The sequence below is a fragment of the Gopherus flavomarginatus genome, chromosome 1 (genome assembly GCF_025201925.1).
Source record: "Gopherus flavomarginatus isolate rGopFla2 chromosome 1, rGopFla2.mat.asm, whole genome shotgun sequence".
Classification (NCBI taxonomy): Eukaryota; Metazoa; Chordata; order Testudines; family Testudinidae; genus Gopherus; species Gopherus flavomarginatus.
The window spans coordinates 256,148,078-256,168,325 of NC_066617.1; positions in this window are offsets into that span (position 1 = coordinate 256,148,078).

Below are 20,248 nucleotides of genomic sequence, written 5' to 3' on the forward strand. Positions count from 1 at the left end.
ATGCCTGATTCACTCCTTATCTCCTTTTACATTCCTTACATTACATTCCTCCTTATCTTATCCATTGTTATCTTGTCCACTGTAAGTGGTTTCCTGAGTGTTCCCCCTTATTGTAGCACAGACATTCTGTGTCCAGCCTGCTGATCCATTTACCTCCTTAATCCTGTCTTCCAAGAAATGAGGCCTCCCCCTTGTCCAAATAGTCATATCAAGCCAGTCCTACCAGTATAACTTTAGGCGTGACAATTTCAGTCTTGAACTCTAGCACTTATTATGTGGCTCGGGGAGATACATTATTAGTATTATGCTGAACTGTGAGAATGATCAGCCTGATAGAGCTCCTGTATCAAAAAGCATTCTATAATACTGAAAAGATATTAAAATGCAGGCAGGAATATATTTCATATGCTGCTTAATGTGATACAAAAGTGATGTTGTATTTGGCCATACATAAGGATATTATTACAATACTTGACATCGTTCTTGCTCATTTTCCTTCATTTTCTTATGTACTTTTAAACATCAATCTACATTTTTTACTAATTTTAACAAAAAATTGGAGTTCCTTCCAATATAAATTAAAACAATCTCCCTCATCCCACAAGACAATGAGTGCACCTTATACTTAAAGACTGTTACCCCCTGTCATAGGTGCCAAAGGGGCCTTCACAGTAACTCAAGAGATACAAATACCAATATAGTATTTTAAACAGTCATAATGTCTAATCCCGTTGCTGCAATCCACAGTGATGTGAATGGCACACAGATCATATTCTTTGAGCATGAGCATGTTGCTGGCTGGTTGTTACTCTCCAAATGTCCATCAGTAGATGAAATATTTTGAAAGTCAATCATTTCCAGTAGCCATCAAGTGAAACGGAAAGGTAGAGGGAAATACAAGTTATCTCCATCAATTCTGATCTTGTTGCAGTCAAAATCTCAAATGCAAGGTCAATGCTGAAAGGAAAATGAGACATATCATATACTGAAGGTCTCATTTTCAATAAATCAAATTCCCAGCTGTATATTGGGTCCTTCTCAGTGTACCTGGAATGGTAGAACATTTTAAATTGCTAACACTAACAGTTCAGGAGATTTTACTTTGGCTATCAGTTTTCTTTCCCCAGTGTCTTACCAGCATTAATGTAAGCCAGTTGTGTCAGATGTTCATGTTTTGTGTAGATCTAACATATAAATCAAGCTTTTTACTACAAAGTAGTCACAAAATAATCCACTACACCTTCTAAAACAAATCATAGTCATTTACCATTTGCTGTTGCCCAGCAAACTCAAGCTGGAATTTTCAGAAGTGGTCTTTGATTTTGGGTGCTCCGATTTTTGGGTACCTGGCCTAACGCAACTAGGCCCCTAATTCTCAGAGGTGCGGAATGCTCCCAACTCCCACCAACTCCAAAGAGAGCTGTGGATGCGCAGTCCCTCTGAAATAGTAAAGACAAAAATAACTAGCTATTTCAGTTATCAGTTTTATAAAGTCCTTGCCTCTCCCTCACTGATGTCAGGCTTGTGTTTTACCTCTAAAATACCTGCAAGTGTTTACTAGCTTTTTCAAGTGCATCTGTTTGTTAACCAAAATGCAGCCCTTAGAACATTGTCATTTTTGAGGATTTGCACCAACTGAATGTGCATGAGGATTTGATTAGACAGACAGATCAGCTCTAACTACCAGAGCTGCCTGGTAGTTTTTCATTATAATGATTTGCTGATGGAAAATGCCCATTTCAAAATCAAAATCTTTCGCAGAAAAATTTCAATTTTGCCGAAGTAGTTTGACTTTCCATTGGGAAAATCAAAATGACAGCTCCTCAGCTATCCACCAGGAAGGTTTTTGTCAATTTCACTTTCTGCCTGACAATTGACAAAAGCTTTTCAAGAGGTCCTTCAAGGCTGTGAACCCTTTCTCTGCCTTCCAGGCACTCAGGCTCCCACCTTCCCCCAGTTCCAGGGCCAAATAGGCAGAGAGACAAGATAGGAATTATGGATTGCATGTGGGAAACTGTGAGCAGAATTTGGCCTTTACATTTCTAGAAAACAGCTCACTGCAGCCTCATTGATGTCAATGGGACAACTCACAGGCTATGTCTACACTGCACTGCACACTACTGGTGTCAGCATATAGAGTAGGGATAGCTACATGCTACAGTGAAAAGCAGGCTGCATTCACACTGCAATGTGTAGCTACATGTGTCAGTGAACGGCTCTGGTAGGGGGAGGCAGCAGGGAAAGGCACAGCAGCAGAGAGCTCCTCCCTGCCAGAGCCTTTCCTTGCTGATGGAGTTTTTCACTGTGGCAGGGAAATCTTAGCCAGAATCTTTCCCTGCTGCTGGAGTCCTTCCCTGCTGCTGAAGCTTTTCCCTGCAGCAGGGAAAGACTTCAGCAGTGTGAGGCAGTGGGACACAATACTGCTAAAAGTAGCACTGCAGATGGGGGAGGCACCACTTGGACAAGTAGAATACATACTCACAGGGTTCAGGCATGTCTTAATTATAATCATATTCAACTCTAAACAGTGCCTCACTGTTTATGCTATTTATGCCTGTACTAGGAGTCCATGCAGTATATGTACTCTACACACTGGCAAAAGGAGTGTGCAATGTAGACGTACCCATAGCGCATAAAGTTAAGCACACGTGTAAGTATTTGCAGAACCATGTATATGAGGAAATATGGATACTTAACAATATTATGCTTTAAAGTGTGTGGCCAAACAAAGAGAAACAAGTTCCCTCCCAGACAGGATAGAAGGCAGCTATTTACCTGTCTGCTATACAAATTAGGCACAGTAGAATCAAAACAACGGAAGGAGGATGGAAGGCCCACAGGAAGGGAAGAACAGCATGAGGTCATCCTGACTCTTGAAACAAGGTATTTGAACTTGGGAAGATATAAGCAAAGATAGAAAATGGGTCCTTCAACCAAGGGGAGAGGGTGTTCAAGTCTCTGGAAACTGACTATCGGTGAGAAGCGATCTTGAACAAAGCCTGTATCTTGCAAAATTAAGTTTTAGATTTTTAGATGTGTGTGTTTTCACTTTTGTCTGCTTGTAACCCTTTCTAACTTTATTCCTGTTACTTGGCATCACTTATGCTATGTTCTGTTGTTAATGAATTGTTTCATTTTTACTGTAAACCAACTCAGTGTCATGTTTAATGTAAAGGTGCATTTAACCGAGGTAAGCTAATAAGCTGTGAATGTGCTTTTGTGTCTTTAGAGGAACAAACAAACCTTATTATTTCTCTGAACTGCCCAGGAGAGGGCTGAACATTGTAGGGCATGCGGGCTGGGAAAGTTCAGGAGTGGCAGTGTGTTGGAGTCACCTTGCTGTTTATAACCAAGGCTGGGGGAAGTCAGAGTGGGGCTGAAGACAGGTTGCTGGGGTCAGAGCTGGTGAACCAGGGCTGTCTGGCACACAGACACGCGGGGTGTGACCTGCATGCTGGTCGGCTGTCAGTGAGCCCCACAGGTCCTCAGCTACAGCAGCAAGGTAGTGTGAGGCACCCAGGGTTGCAGGGCAGGTGATGACAGAACCTCTCATTGATCTGGACTGCACCCTCAAACTCTGAAACAGTCATAATAAATATTTAGGTCACAACCCTGCAAGCTCTGCATCCAGACAAACTCATACCACGCAGGGGCTCTGTGCTGAGGCAGGATCTGCCTATGGAGAATAGCTTGGAGAATTGGATTCTCAATCAAAATTTTGAAATACTTCCTCTATCACAATGTTTTAATACAATTGTGAATTTTCTAGTAAATGTCTTAGATTGTAAATGCATCAGGCTATGGCCCATGTCTTGATATGTTTGTACAGCACCTAGTACAGTCAGGTCCCAATCTTAGTTGGGGCTGCTGGGCACTACTGTAATCTGAATAGTAAATACTAATGTTCTGTGCTGGAAGGAGAAGAGGATATGAACTAGACAGAGCCAGAGGAGAAATTTCAACCAGATGTACCCAAGGGGAAGGAATTGGACTAAGCCTATCCAGAGAAGAGACAGAGCAGACCTAACAAACAGGACTAGAGGAGAGAAGCAGTGCTGAAATTCACACCTGCCAGACAGCTGCTATTGGAGACAGAGAGGAGAACAGGTTAGATGCTTTAAACTTCATTTGATGCTGACGTTTGACATTTTGAGATTTCTCAGTTGAAAGGAATTTACCTTCATGTGGTGAAAGGAATTTACCAAGTTACCAAGAATATTCCATAGTGGAGCTATCATGCTCTGTGCCTGGGAATTACAAATATGTTTGTGATCTACAAAAGCAGGCACACTTTTCCCCACAACCCCATTATCTGTCCTGACCTTTCCCAGTGCAGTGTTGCCCACTTATGGGAACATTTATCCCAGGATACCTCCCTGAGGGCTAGCCCTTTAAATTTGCCAGAGACACACAGCTGCAGCCCTGAAATGGCCATTTTACAGCTTGCAGCTGCTACTGCTTCCTGCCTCTTCCTCTTCCAAGAGGTAAGTAGTCTAACTCTTGTTAAGATTTCCCTTAATGTTTCTGAGGAGAAAGTATGTTTTCACAGTCTGGTTTACTATAAGTCACTGTATTGGTAGTTATACAGTATCTGTATATTCTTGAATGGCTATAAGGCTGAAGCATATTATGCTGCGTAAGCCACTGCAGTGCCTCAGTTGTGGTGAAGTGATTCCTATGAATGTTGAAGTGTGTCAGTTTTAAAGTACTTTGGGATTCCTCTACAAATAAAACACTATTATTAAACATAACAGGAAGATAGGAGGAGTGCTGTGTGAAATGCTTTTGGCTAGGTTTGTGCCTAGTTTTCTTAGGAAGCTATATGTTTGGTGGAAATCTCACAAGGTACAAGAGATGACTCCCCTCAAGAAGTCTGACAGTTTGGAAATCCAAATGCAATGAAGTGCTACAGGTGTAGTATGTACACAGAGGATTGGTTTGCTGAGTACAATGTACTAAAACTAGAATGGGGAACAATTCTAAAATCAATTCTAGCAAAACCTGGCACTGGTGCTGAAAGTCACTTTGCTTCTCCCTTTGAGATAGCTTCTTGCCCGGCAAACTGCAGCTGGAATTTTCAGAAGTGGTCACTGATTTTGGGTGCTCCGATTTTTGGGTACCTGACCTAAGGCAACGAGGCCCTAATTCTCAGAGGTGCGGAATGCTCCCAACTCCCACCAACTCCAAAGAGAGCTGTGGATGCGCAGCCCCTCTGAAAACCAGGCCATGTATATTCCTACTTACCTCAGTGCACTCTGAAAGCTTATACTTGGAGAGCTGAAATAAGTACAATGTATTTTCAAAAGCAAACCAAATGTTATGCAATGAAAAGCTTTTATATTATAAAAGAATAAATGTAATTATTTCTGTATGATTTCCAATAGTGATTCATTAACCAGGGTCCAACTGTCCACAGAAAGCTATGAATATTAGTATATAACCAAGGTATTGTTGGTATGCTTATAGCTGAAAGAGGATATTTCTACAATTCTTGCAGTTACAAATTGTAAATACAGAATGACGACGAGACAAATGTCTCCTTGGGGTGCTTTTAAGAAGCAAATCCTTAATAAGCTCATCACTTATAAAAGCTGAATGCTTGCCCAGGGACAGACAAGTAAATGGGAAAGGCATCATGTGGTTATGTTTCTCATCAAGTGAAACCTTCTAAGACTCTGGCTAAGCTCATTTTGTGTTTGCTACCACACAATGGAATGTGCACTAAAGCAAGGCTGAGTAAGACAAAGATTACATTAGCCCAAAGTGACATCTTAGTCTGTTACTTTTGAAATGGACAACAAGGCAAACTCTTCCAAAGGAGATTTTGGGGGTACTTTCCCTCTTATCCTACTAGTCTCTAGCAATAACAACATCTACCAGAAAATCCTATTGTGTTTCTGCCAGTGGTTAAACTTTGCAAGGCAATCACTGCTTACTTATTTACCTACTAATATCTTTAGATACAGTTGGTCAAAGGAACAACGTTTCTAAAAATATTTATTTCCTGCCTCTCTCTCAAATTTTGTATATACAGAGTTATTCTTCTGGATTCTGTTGAATTAACCTTGATACTCATTGTGGAAAGAGAGAGTCTCAAAGGGGAGAAATAGGTTTGTTTTATATTATTTTTCCAGGTGGAATCATTACTATGATGGATGAATTGTGAAGGATACTGGCACTAAGCAATGGTGCCGGTCCGAGTAGAAAGAAATCCTTTGGGACTAACTGCAAAAAGGAATGTTTTGAAAGTCTGCCCAGGATGCCTATGTTTTCCAATTTAGTTTTTGAAATGAATGCTTCAGAAAATAGACAATTCCGTTCAATTAGCCCTGGCACATTTTTAGCTTCTTACAATCAGAACATGAGCTTGAGGTAAATAACTGAAAGAGAGACTGATCATTGGGGTAATTAACTAGATCTTGTAGTACCATCCATTAATATGTCAAGATATATGGCCAAATAATATATAGCCTCAGGCAGGTGCACAAGACCCTCTCCACCTTGTGCCCTCTAGAAAAGCCAGATTTAATCCCAGTCCCTGTGCTTAAGGATGACTTGTAACTAGCACTACCTGAAGTATTAGTTTCCCCAAAGGGGTTCAAGGCCATGACTTGGTTGAGAGGAAAAGGTAGCATACCCTGTGAAAAGGTGTAGCCAGGGAATATTCTGGCTCATGCTCTCCCACAGCTCATATTTTACAGATCAGGAAAAGGAAGTAGAGTGAGTGGCTAAAGAGAAGCACCTAAAGTCACCAGAATTAGTCACTATGAACAGAATGCAATTTTCTCAATGTATTCTATATTATTTTCCACAAACATTTCTCTTCTGTTTTGCTATTCAAAACCTGAAACCAAGCTATGTATTGATGGGTCACATACTGTAATCACAAGGTAGTGTTTCTGCTCCCTGACCAGGCAAGCGTATTTCTTATTATCAGATCTCTGGTTTGAATGTTTGCAAACCAAGAATTAAAAAATCACTACTTATGAGCATCTGTGCCAGTAAAACTTGACTGCTTTAGTATTTATGGAAAGCCAGCGTGAAAGGGCAATTTCCTGTAACATTCTTGAATGATCTCATTATATTATGTTTATGCTTAATGAGGGCCAAGATTGCATGTAACCTCTGGGGTCGGGGGGAGGGAGAGATGACAGATATGAGAACTGTGAGTTCAAAAGACTATACCAAAAATGTGCCAGACAAGTATGGACTTTTTGGACAATAAATGTTAAGTGGATTTCTTGGGGATTCCCTAGGGAGAAGTTACTGCAAATTATCCAACTCCAGTTATGCAAAAACCCAGCCTTTTGAAGCTACTTTCCTGCCCCGCCCACCGAGGAGAGGGTCTTTGTCTGATGATAAAGTGTTACCAAAAGCCAAGGTCAAAGACCCCAGCTATATAAGGAAAGGGCTGCCCTGCCCTACCCTACCCAGCCATTGTTCTGATTCTAAATCGGAGACAGTTATGAACTTGTAACAATGGGAAAACCCAGTTTGGGGTTTTGAAATACTAACACCTTCCAGAGGCCAAGGTGATCTCTGGAAAGCTTTTTAACATGCGTGTAGGTTCTCTTATTGGTTTTATATGTTTTCCCTGCAGTGCTTTCACCTTAAGAATACATGTGCTTGCATAGAAAGAGGTGTGTGGTAACCTGTAACTACAGGCAATATGCTGGTCATAGCCTTTGGAAAGAAAGACTTCTAGGTAGAACTGGCTTGCTGGAGCCAGTGTAGGACAGGGAACTGTGCATCCTAAAAATCACCAGCCAGGAGGGAGTGAGGCACAGAGCTCCCCCCAGGAAAGGTGACAGGTGAGAGCTGGAAACCTTTCAGTGGATGCCCTTAGTGAATCACAGAGGGGGAAAACAGGTGCAAGTGCCCTGAAACTGTGACAGCTAGCGCAAAAATGTCTGAACACAACCAAAGTCCGTTCCTGCTGTTCCCCAAACGCTGTGCAGCACCTGCCCAAATTTGCTGCTAAATGAGGCCCTGATGACACAGCTGTACAGTGCTGTGAGTTAAACCAGCCTTCGTAGAGCACAATAGGGAAAGTGCTGCAGTCTGTCCACACTGATAGCTGCAAGCGCACTGACGTGGCCACATTCGCAGCACTTGCAGCAGCATTGGGAGCGGTGCATTATGGGTAGCTATTCCAAAGAGCACCTTTTCCCATTCTGGCACCGTGGGTTGTGGGAAGGGGGCACCATCTTTCAAAGCCATCTTTCAACAGTTTCTGTGCAGCACGATCTGTGTTCCGTTTCAGTCTGTGGGAAATGTAGCCCGAACTGCTGAGGAGTATGCTGACGAGTCTCACCAGCACGTCACATTTGGCAATTGAGCTATTCCTTAAGATCCAAAGTGACAGTGAAGAGTCCGACAATGATAGTGAGTCACGTAACACGTACATCACGAATTTGCTTGTGGCATTCATGGACATGCTCAGCACCATGGAACGCCGCTTCTGGGGTCGAGAAACAAGCCCTGAGTGGTGGGATCACATTGTCATGGAAGTCTGGGATGACAAGCAGTGGCTGCAGAACTTTCAGATGAGAAAAGCCGCTTTCATGAGACTGTGTGAGGAGCTCGCCCCCACACTGCGGCGCAAGGACACAAGACTGAGAGCTGCCCTGCCGGTGGAGAAGCGGGTGGCTATTGCAATCTGGAAGCTGGTAACTCTAGACAGCTACCGATGGGTCGCGAACCAGTTTGGAGTGGGAAAGTAGACTGTTGGAATCGTGTTGATGCAAGTTTGCAAGGCCATTAATCGCTCAGAAGAAATGTGACTCTGGATAACATGCAGGACATTGTGGATGGCTTTGCACAAATGGATTTCCCTAACTGTGGAGGGGTGATAGATGGGACGTATATTCCTATTCTGGCACCACCCTATCTAGCATCCAAGTATGTTAATCGGCAGGGGTATTTCTCTATGGTTCTCCAGGTGCTTGTGGATCACTATGGTCATTTCATTGACATTAATGCAGGCTGGCCCAGAAAGGTGCATGATGAACACATCTTTCAGAAAACTGGCCTCTTCAGGAAGCTGCAGGCCGGGACTTTTTTCCCAGAGCGGAAGATCACAGTAGCGGAAGTCGAAATACTCATTGTGATCCTTGGAGACCCCGCTTACCCGATAATGCCATGGCTGATGAAACTGTACACAGGGAACCTTGACAGGAGCAAGGACCAGTTCAACTACAGGCTGAGCCGGTGCTGAATGACTGTGGAGTGTGCTTTGGGCCATTTAAAGAGCCGCTGGCTATCTCTGTATGGGAAGCTGGACTTGGCTGAACACAGCATCCCCGCTGTTATATCCGTGTGCTGTACCCTCCATAATATTTGTGAAGGGAAGGGTGAAAGCTTCACTCAGTCATAGACCTCCGAGGTTCAACACCTGGAGGCTGAATTTGCTCAGCCAGAGAGCAGGGCTATTAGAGGGTCCCCGCGCAGGGCTGCAAGGATTAGGGATGCCTTGAGGAATCAATTTGAGGCTGAAAACCAGAAGTAATGTCTGGTGCCTTGCACGGGAGTGAAGTGCAGTGGTTCCAATGTTAGTAGGAATCTGTGTTTGCTAAGCTGACTTGCAGGGCCTGTTTCTTTCCTGGGCTAAGGTATCTTTTACTTTATGCAATAATAAAGAATGTTTTCAAAGCCAAAAAATCCATTTATTGAAAAGAAACACAACTGCTTGGGAATCAGAAAGGGCAAGTGGGTGGAGTGGGGAATGGTACAATCACAGATTTGCGTATGTCCTGTCTGGAGTGCTGTGCAACAAGTGCTGCACTTCAGGATGGCTATAATGCATGGTGATTGGGGGCTGAGTGCAGTGGGTAAGGGTCATAGTTTTCAGGGCTGGGTGGTGAAGATACAGGTGTTGGAGGCAGCTGGTGGCAGTAAGAACCCGGATGTTGGAGAAAGTGGGTTGGAGGTGACATGGGGGCACAAGGGAAAATTTTGGGACAAGGGCTGCGGGGGTGCCCATAGTGCTCCGCCTGCATGGCTACGAGTGCCTGGATAGAGTCCGCTTGGCGCTCCATAATGCTTATCATCCGATCTGTGCTTTGCTGCCGGTGCTCCATGCTTTACCGCCGGTGCCCTGCGTTTTCCTGGCAGATCTTGCTTTCGCTCTCCTTCCACTCCTGTGCTTTTTGATTCTCTTTAAGAGATTGCTGCATCACTTCTTGCAGCATGTCTTCTTCGCTTTTTCGCGGCCTCTTCCTGAGTCTTTGCAGTCTCTCAGCTGGTGATAACATGGACGGCTAAGATCTCAAGGTTGCATTCATAAAAGCAAAATGCAACACTTAACAGAGGTAGCATTGTTTATACCAGACAGAGTAATGATTCCCCCGCACTTAAGGAGGGCACACACAGTCTACACAATAGCATAATTTTCCCAGCCCAAAGAGAGCACACATAACCCATTGGAGCCCCAAAATTGTGAGGTGGGGGGACTGATTGTTTCAGGGCTGTTCTGTCCTCTGGGTTTCTGTGCCTTGGGGAGAGTGAACAGCTGCAGGGGGCACCTACACTGAACACTTGCCCAATAATTTCCACAGGAGTTCGTCCTGGAAGATATCTCGCTGCTGAGGGTGAGCTGGGAAGCAAAGGAGGGTCTTCTACTGCAATGCGGATTCCGCCCTGGCCTATATGCAGCTTGCCTGTGTGCAGCAATGGTCCCTCGCCCCTCGTGGCACAGTGGCATGGACACATTAGCCTGACTGAGACAAGGACCACGGTAGCTCTCCCAAGAAACCTGCGCAAGTGCATTGCCCACATTCTGGATGAGACTTTCGAAGAGATTACCAAGGCAAATTACCGCAATGTGATAGACTACATCAGTGCAGTATTCCTCATCCAGGCATGCATGCAGCCCTAACCTCCTCTCCTAATGAGCCCGCAACAAAAAAATTCCTTCCCAAAAAAAAGCCACTTACCGGGAACCTGCTCTTCTTTTTGTCCTCCATCAAGTACAGGCCGCTGCAACTGGCTACCTTCCTCCTGGCTTGAGAACAGCTCCCAGCTGCATGCCTCCAGGGATTCTGGGGTGTCTTCCCCCACCCCAGCACCCTCACTCCCACTTTCCTCCTCCTCCTCCTCCTCCACTCTGAAATGTCCATGGTGGTACTCGGAGTGGAGGTGGGGTCACCCCCAAGTATCGCATCCAGCTCTTTGTAGAATCGGCAGGTCACAGGGGGAGCACCTGAACGGACATTTGCCTCGCGAGCTTTGCAGTAGGCACTCCGCAGCTCCTTCACTTTAATCCTGCACTGCAGTGAGTCCCGGTCATGGCCCCTTTCCATCACTTCCCTTGATGTCTGCCCGAAGGTATCGTAATTCCTATGGCTGGAGCACAGCTGGGACTGGACAGCTTCCTCCCCCAAATACTGATGAGGTCCCCCACCTTGCCATTGCTCCATACTGGGGATCACTTGGTGTGTGGAGACATGGTCACCTGGAAAGATTTGCTGATAGCACTCCACATCTGGCTGAGCAAACAGGAAGGGGATTTTTAAAATTCCCAGGGAATATGAAGGGTGGGTCTGATGGTTGGTCACCTGAGGCCAGGGCAGTAGAGTTAGAACATCAGAGTGGCTAGAACAGGCATTGTGGGATACTGCCAAATACTTCTGGAGGCCAATCAGAGCACATTGGGCGGCCACACTGGCACTGCAGTGCAGCAACTGCTGCACAATAAACTTTATTCCTCTCGGGGAGGTGGAGTACCAGCAGCGCTGTAACCGCAGAGACACAGCGCTGTACATGCCTTGCCAATGTGGACGGGGAATGAGATACAGCACTGTGGGGAACTTTATTGCGCTGTAACTCGCAAATGTAGCCAAGGCATAAGACTTAAAAGGGAAGACATTTGAATGAGAAAACATCACTCTGTTGGCACTCTCAGCAGAAAGGCCAAGGGCCCATGGACTAGAGGATAAACTCTCAGCAGAAAGGCCAAGGGCCCTTAGGAATGGTCCCTGAAGTTCATAATGGCAGCAAGCTGCTGGGACAATGTGAGGAAGATTCCACTGTCTAGGCCTAGATTTTTCTGGTTCCCAGGATGAGCAGAGGGCTGACATATCCAGTATTGTTAATCTGGCACCTTTCATGAGCAATAAATTTAACTTAATTTCTCTGAGGCAGGGATTGTCTTCATTTGTTTGTACAGCGTATGGGCTCTGATCCTAACTGGGGCTTGTGGGAGCTTTTGTAAGACAAATATCCATAATTGTATGTGATGGTGAGTACATAGCAGTTCCATTAACTCCCCTGCCCAGAGTTCTGATACCAAGGAATTTAAATGAGTCACAAAATTATTAGACTTTCACAAATAGGACCACAACTATGCAGTTATATGTGTGAATATGATAGGATAAAATTGAATGTAAATTTTGCTGTAAAACAAACAACTAGCTTTTTATCTTTCTTTGTCTCTTAAAAAAGAAAGAACCCACCTAGTTATAAAGCTGGGTCCACATACCTAGCAAAATATATTTTTCTTCTATGACAGAAGTAAAAATGAAAGAAATAATAAAATGTCAGTCATCACTCCACAGATTAGATAAATAGGGTGAGATTTTCAAAAGAATCCAAGTGATTTAGAACTAATTTACCATTACGTTTAATGGGAAATGTGTTCCTAAATCACTTGGTCGCTTGAGAAAGCCTCACTCATAATTTGATAGTTCCCAAATCTGCACGTCTCCTCTCCAATACTTTTATTAAGTGGGAAAGGTAATTTCGCCAACCCTTTTTCTTCTGGCATTTAGTCTATTTTGTATTGTGAGAGGTGGAAAACACTGTTTACAACTAGTGGCTTTGGGGATCTGATAACCATGGCACTATCATTCTGATGCTATGTTCCCTTTTCTCATGTGTCAAAGACCCTGCACCGCAGAATGCAGAGTTAAATTTCACCTTTGGATAAGTATTCTTATTCACTTAACTAAAACTTCAGATTTCTTTCCAATACAACTCTTCGGATCATTGTGGTTTTGACAGGAAAGAAAAAGAACTGTTTAGGCAAAGTATTTGAATACTTATTTTTGCACTTAGTGATCTGTAAGGCTTGAACTTTAAAAAAAACTTGTAAAAGCATCGGACATGAAAGCAATTATAATGATTAACAAATATTTATATGCAGTGTTGTAACCAGAGCAGTCCCAGAATATTAGACAATGTAGGTGAAGTAATACCTTTTACTGGACCAGTCTCTGTTGGTGAGAGAGAGCTTTTGAGCTTACGCAGAGTTCTTCTTTTCAGGGCTGGGAAATGTACTCCAGAGTGTCACTGCTGAAAACAAGGGGGAACAGATTGCTTAGCATAAGTAATTAGCACATATTTCAAGGGACCATTCAAGGTGAAATGGCCTTTTAACATTAAAAAAAATCTGAAAGACTTTCAAGCCTCAAGGAAATGTAGTTAAAGAATTTAGGATATAGCTTTTATTTGATAAAAGAAACTTGTCTTTATTTGTGACTGGTTTGCTGTGTTATGTGAGGCAATCAAAGACTACAGTGGAAGAGTAAAGTCGGGCTTCATCTCAGACAAACAGTTCCTCCTACAGGCAATATTTGATTATGTGCATAATCATTAAATAACTAATAAATGTCAGATATTAGCAAACATCTGTATAGTCAACAGCCATCAAAAGGGAGAAAAGATGATAGCTACTGTGTATATCAAATGTAATCAAGTTAATGGATCGTTAAACTCCCATTAATGTTTTTAATGCTGCCCTCCCTCTCAGAGCAGCCTCAGAGATGGGGGAGACTGTTTGGACCAGCAGGAGAGAGAACATCTTTGGGCGTATTTAAGAATTTCCTCTCCTCCTTTTAGGTGCACAATCTCCTCATCAGCTTGGGGATATGAAATGATTGGCTGAATAGAATGGTGCAGTGGAGGCCTGTGCACCCTGCGGAGGGAGGGTTTATAAGCCCTTCCCACAACAGAAAGATGCCCTTGGATAGGGGGAAGAAAAGCACCTGCCATCTCCTTCATGGGATGAGAGCAGGACTGAGTTTTGGGACCTTGCTGATGGCATCATACTAGTTGCTTTTGAGGGTCTGGGAAGGAATTTTCCCTCACTGTCAATAATCCTGGGTAGCATGGGAGGTTTTTGTCTTTCTCTCAGCATCTCAGAGATCCCTTGGGTAGGTTGGGTCACAATGTGTTCGTGTTTTCACACCCTGGCAGGCACCCAGTAAGACAGATATGGCAATTTCCTGCAATATCATTGAAAGACTTTATTGTATTAAGTTTGTGGGAGCCAGGATTGTATGTAGCCTCTGCAGCGGGAGAAGTGAGCGATATTGCAACATCATGCAGTATCTTTGTAGTCCACAGTTTTAAATGCTGGTTTATGTATGATTGTGTTCTATATGCTATGAGGGAGGCTGCCACAGGTTCTCTGGGAACTAAAACTGTCGGTGGTGATTAAGGCAAATCAGCCAGGTTGTAAACAGCCCCAAAAAGAGGTACCGCTCTCTGGAAAGGCTAAAATATACTGATTCAAACTGGGTTCTCCAGAGACCACTGGACAAAGAAAGGACTTTTAAATAAATAGCCTGAGTTTAAACTGACTCAGGACCTTCTTTCTGATCCAGCACTTTATGTCCAAATGTTGCTGGGAAGGGTTGAATGGACTTGACCTACTAGGGCCCGTAAGACAGATGAGTGGCTTCTGGAAAGCTTTTAGCATGTGTATAAGAGTGCTATTGTTTGTATACGTTCCCTCAGTAATGCTTTAACTTAAGAATAAAAGTGCTTGCTTAAAAAGACCTATTTGGTAACTTATAGCTGTACGCAATTAAGGTGTTCATTATCTTCAGAGAGAAAGCAAAGCACAGATGCTGGCTTGCTGGGGAACTCACAGCGTAGGCAGGGAGTTATGCTACCTTGAAAATCTCTGTCAGGAGGCAGAGAGATGTGGGGCACTTCCCAAGAGAAGTGACATCTGGGAGCTGGAAGCTTAAAAGTTGGTTCCCTTGGTGGACCACAGAGAAGGAATACAAGTGCATTTTCCCTGAAACTCTGACTCCCAGTGCAGATATTCATTCAATAGGACATCTGGTTCCCTGGAGAAGTGGAATTGGAAGCAGGATTGGGGAGAGCATCCCCTAAAGAAGGCAGGGAATGGAGTATGGGCGCCTACCGTCTGGTATGGTAAGGAAACCATCCCTTTTCCCCAGCCCCTTACCCTTTCCATGATGGGAGGTGGGTGGGCTTCCAGCAATGGTGCTGGGACTAGATTAAAGGTGTGGAGGGAGTGCCAAAGGCGGTTCTCCTTCACGGTAACATGGGTGACAGACAGAAGGATGACATGCACTGGGTGAGGTATTGCCAGAGAGTCTCCTACATTTAGTAAATTAATAAAGTTGCTGCCTAAATAAAGCATAATCCTGCTGTCTTGTCTTCCTGTGGGGTATGGGATAAAAAAACCTTGCATGCTATCCAACATTCCCATGGCAGTCACTTTTGGGACTCTGACTTTGCCAGGATGTGTGCATATTAATGTGTTTCTAAAGGATTGTGTGTAGACATTATAATAGTTGTTTAATTTTATACACCTATTGCATTTAGGTATAATATTGCCCCTCAAAAAATTAGCCAGCATATAACTTTTAAGGGTTCTCTATTAGGGTTATTACATGTGTGTACAATAGAGCTGAGTCAGATTACAAAAGAAAACAGAGAAAGGGATCACTCACTCAATACATTCCTGTATTTCAAGGAAGACAGAACAGACCAAAATATTGCTCTTCTCTCCTCCCCACTTCCCAACAGAGTATTTGTGTTTTCTCAGGCTTATAGCAATATTTCATGAAGACCTATTTACAAATTCAACTCTCTTCTGGTCAATCTTTTTCAAACCTCCTTTATGACCATTTCACTGGCTGATTCATAGAATCATAGATTATTAGGGTTGGAAGGGACCTCAAGAGATCATCTAGTCTAACCCCCTGCTCAAAGCAGGACCAATCCCCAAATGGCCCCCTCAATGATTGAACTCACAAACCCTGGGTTTAGCAGGCTAATGCTCAAGCCACTGAGCTATCCCTCCCTCCCCAATCTTGGCTCCTCAGTTCTAAGTGATAAACATTTGCAGTAGTTGCTATCTCCTGACTAGACAAGGGTCCAACAAGGTTTGTTTTGCCAAAACGCATATCCTTGGAGAGCTCATTATTGTTCTGCTACTCATAGCAGTAGCTCTTTGCCATTACATGATTGAAATCTGTACCTAGTAAATGGCTGATCAGCTGCAGCTGATCTCCCTTCATCTCAGTTAGCACTAAGTGGAATAAACCAACACAGCAGGAGTAAATGAACCATGGCAAAATTGATCTTAACCTCCACCCCTTTGATTTAGCAGCTATGCACTAGTTCCAGAGACAAGATTGTTTCTGTCAGCTTCACCAGGTTTTCTAATAGAATTTGACAGAGATAATGTATCTTAACATAACAGACTGAATTATCACAATTAGGAAAAGTGGATATTGGTCTAAGTTGCTTTCCTAACTTGCTTGCCTGCTGCTTTTTCAATTTCCCTTGGATTTAAATTCAATAACCACTGCCTGAGATATGAAATTGGTCTAATCCATAGTTCTGGAGTTCCCCTATCCCAAAAACCAACCATTTAACACCAGCATAGCACCTTGTCCCATTTCCAGGAAAAAGCAGGGGAGAGAAAATGGACCTCTGAGGAAATATACAGAGATACTGATATTTAGTTTTTCCAAGCTTATATACAGGGTCAGATTCTCACTTACACTGCCAGCTCCTCTGCACTACTCTGGCAGTATAAAAGGGTGTGTTATGGGGTGTAGTCCCCACATCAGCCTTGGAGAAGTTGAATTAAGCCAAGTGGGTCCAATCCCCCAGGAAATGGGGGGAATTTAGGCTTTGTGAAAGGCACTAATTAGGAGGAAGCTCACCTGTGAGGGAATAGGCATGGCTTCTATAAAGCCAGGAGGCTGGAACCAGAGGGAGAGGAAAAGCTTTCAGTTTCCTTTCCTGATGTAAGGGGGAGGCGAGACGAGGCACCGCACCGCACCTATGAGGATGGGTTTATCTAGTAGAGAGGGGTCTGATTAGGAGGACTGGAGAACGAAAAGCACAGAGAAGCAGAATAGGAAGTATGGGGGATGAGAGCAGTAAGGTAGATGTAGGTGCAGACCTTAAATACTTGCTGTAGGGCCTTGGACTGGAACCTACAATAGAGAGAAGACCTGGGTTCCCCTATTATCCACTGCAGAGTGGTATGGCTGCAGGCAGTGAACAGGAAGACTGCCTGCTGTCACCATGGATGGCTGAGTCACAAAGCAGCTGTACTGCTACCATGTAAGCAGGAGGAGAGGCAGTACTGGTTAAAGAGAAGACAGAGGGTACTGAACTGGGTGGAGCTAATCCCCAGAATAACCAGAAGGTAGCACCACCCAATAGTAGGTGACAGGGCTTAAAAGTGAGTGTAACTGCAATTTTGCAGAAAAGTTAGCGTATGAGATGAGCATTTGGCATCAGTCCTTAACTCTGCCATATGCATACATTTCAGCAGTGATATCACATGTTACATCTAACATATGGAAGCAGAGTTGTGTGTTTGGGCATTTTAGTCAACATTTATAGAGATACAAACCTGGATGCCTAACTTTAGGTGTCCAAATCTGTAATCTAAAAAAGTATCAGTATTACTGTTTTGTTGTCCGGGCTCCAACTCCTGAATGCCAGACCAGTCTAGCTGGGCCATGAAAAAGAAAATGTAATGCCCAAATCTTAGCATTTCTGCATGTCAAATTTAATGAAAGCTACACTGTTGCTTATGTAATCTCTCCCCTTTTCAAATGATACCCTCTCAGCTCAGAATCATACTGAGATAATGCCCTGCCTGAAGAACACAGGAAAAGAAATTCCTATATTGGAGAGAGTCTCTTTCTACAGTCTTTTTTTTTTTTACTATGATTTAGCATGCAATAGAGAGAGCTTTCTTGGAATCTTCGAGTGTGTGAAGCTTCTGGGAAAGGAGATTAAGTCTTGGCCTCTAGTATCTAGCACTTCTGAGATAGAGCTGGCAATATGCCTCACTGAGGCATTATTCTGCACACATGAGACTCTGGTAAGTCATATAAGTACAACATTATCAGATTTTCTCCATCCTGCAAACCTAGCTACAGTATCTCACCTATTTCCATCCAGCAATACAGTTTTTTCTGTAAGACCCTTCAGCAGTGCTCTGCACATGGCATTTGAAAACATGCCAATAGTCCCCAAAAATGTAGAGAGGCTAGGATTTTATAAACAGCCTACCTATAAATGATTTCAAGTACTATTTGCTGTGACCAGATTCCCAGGGGGAGCCAACTGAGATCACTCAATCATGGTGAACTGCAGCAAATGGGGCAGACAATCTCCAAAGCTGGTGGATATTCCAATACTTAGATTTACCAAGTCAACACAAAACAGCTTCTAAATTACCTCACTGGTTACCCAGAAGCCAACAACACAGTTCCCTTAAAGTAACCCAGCCTCAGGCCTCCACCTAGACACCCAAGTCAAAAATGATGATGATTACTGAAAATTGTATTCTTCATATAAAAAAATTCTATCAATTCCAAAGGATTGCACACATTACCTCCCAGATAATGAATATTCCATATCTTACCCAAATAGAGGCTTACAGCCAATTCTCATTAACAAAACTAAAATTTATTAAAAAAAGAAAAGAGAGCAGGAGTTGGTTAAAAGATCAGGATATGTACAGACATGAGTTCAATTCTTGAGGTTCAGATTCAAAGCAGAGATGGTGAGCTTTGTAGTTGCAAAGAGTTCTTTTAGAATTTAGTCCATAGGTTACAGCCCAATGTCCAATATCATATTCAGAGTGTTCCAGTTTAGGACTGGGATCTCAGTCCTGGGACTCAAACTTCCCCTGATGAAGCTTAAGCAGATCTGAGATGACAGGATCAGAACCCACTGATTTTCCAGCAGCCACATGACCATACAGTCCTGAGTGAACAATAGGCTTTTGATGTAACCTTCTGTTTCCTAAACCTCACCAGTAATTAACTACATGGATTAACATAAAATAATCTATCCATTAAGCAGTTCATCATAAACTTTAAAGAGACATATAGACAATGGCATTACTGCACCCAAGATTAATCTAAATGTTAATATTCCCTTTTGATCTTTGAATCAATATCTGTCTGTTTATTCATAAATGTTAGCCATGTACACACATACAATTAGTATTACTTCTAACAACATAGGTTTGCATTTCAAAGTTCTAGCCCAGGGTTAGCAACCTCTGGCACACGGCTCGCCAGGGTAAGCACCCTAGCAGGACGGACCAGTTTGTTTACCTGCTGCCTCCTCAGGTTTGTCTGATCGCAGCTCCCACTGGCTGCGGTTCACTGCTCTGAGCCAATGGGGGTGGCAGGAAGCCACGGCCAGCACATCCCTCAGCCCGCATTGGCCTGGAGCAGCGAACCACGGCCAGTGGGAGCCACGATCAGCCAAACCTGTGGAGCCGGCAGGTAAACAAACTGGCCCAGCCCGCCAGGGTGCTTACCCTGGGAGGCTGTGTGCCAGAGGTTGCCAACCGCTGTTCTAGGCTATTTACCAGGGAATGGTCCTAATTACCATATCTAACAAGTCTCTACAGGTTGACTCTGGGTTAATTAGCCTGCAGAATGCTTAACCCTTTCTGGCATTGTGTTACACTTTGTATAAGATTTGTTATAATTATATACTAGTGGTAGCAATAATGATTTGCATGGTCATATTTTAATTAGACAATGTCACACTTGCTATTATTTATAGTGCCTTATACAGAAGTTTCTTTAATTATTCCTTTTTGATCTTGACGCAATACTTATTAGTGCAGATCTGCAATATCTCATATAAAAATGAAATGTTTCCATCACTTGACTTTCGTGTTAGTTTATCAGATCTCTTAGTATTGCAATTGTACACTTTTTAGTAATGTAATTCCTACATCTAAGCTTGCTATAGTAACCTGTGAAATTGCTGGTATGCATTGTGGTGAATAAACCGGCGCTGAAAACGCCATTCGCCTATGGTAGGTTTAATAATTTTCCCATGTGAGTGGCATTAGCTGCTGCAAAATGTAAGCTTTTATGTTATTTAAAAAAAATTGTTGTGACTACAACCTTCCAAATATGAGCCTAGTGTAACCTATATAGTGGTGTCTGATGGACAGTTCCAGGGTTGCTGCTTGTGCTCAGAGCTTTCC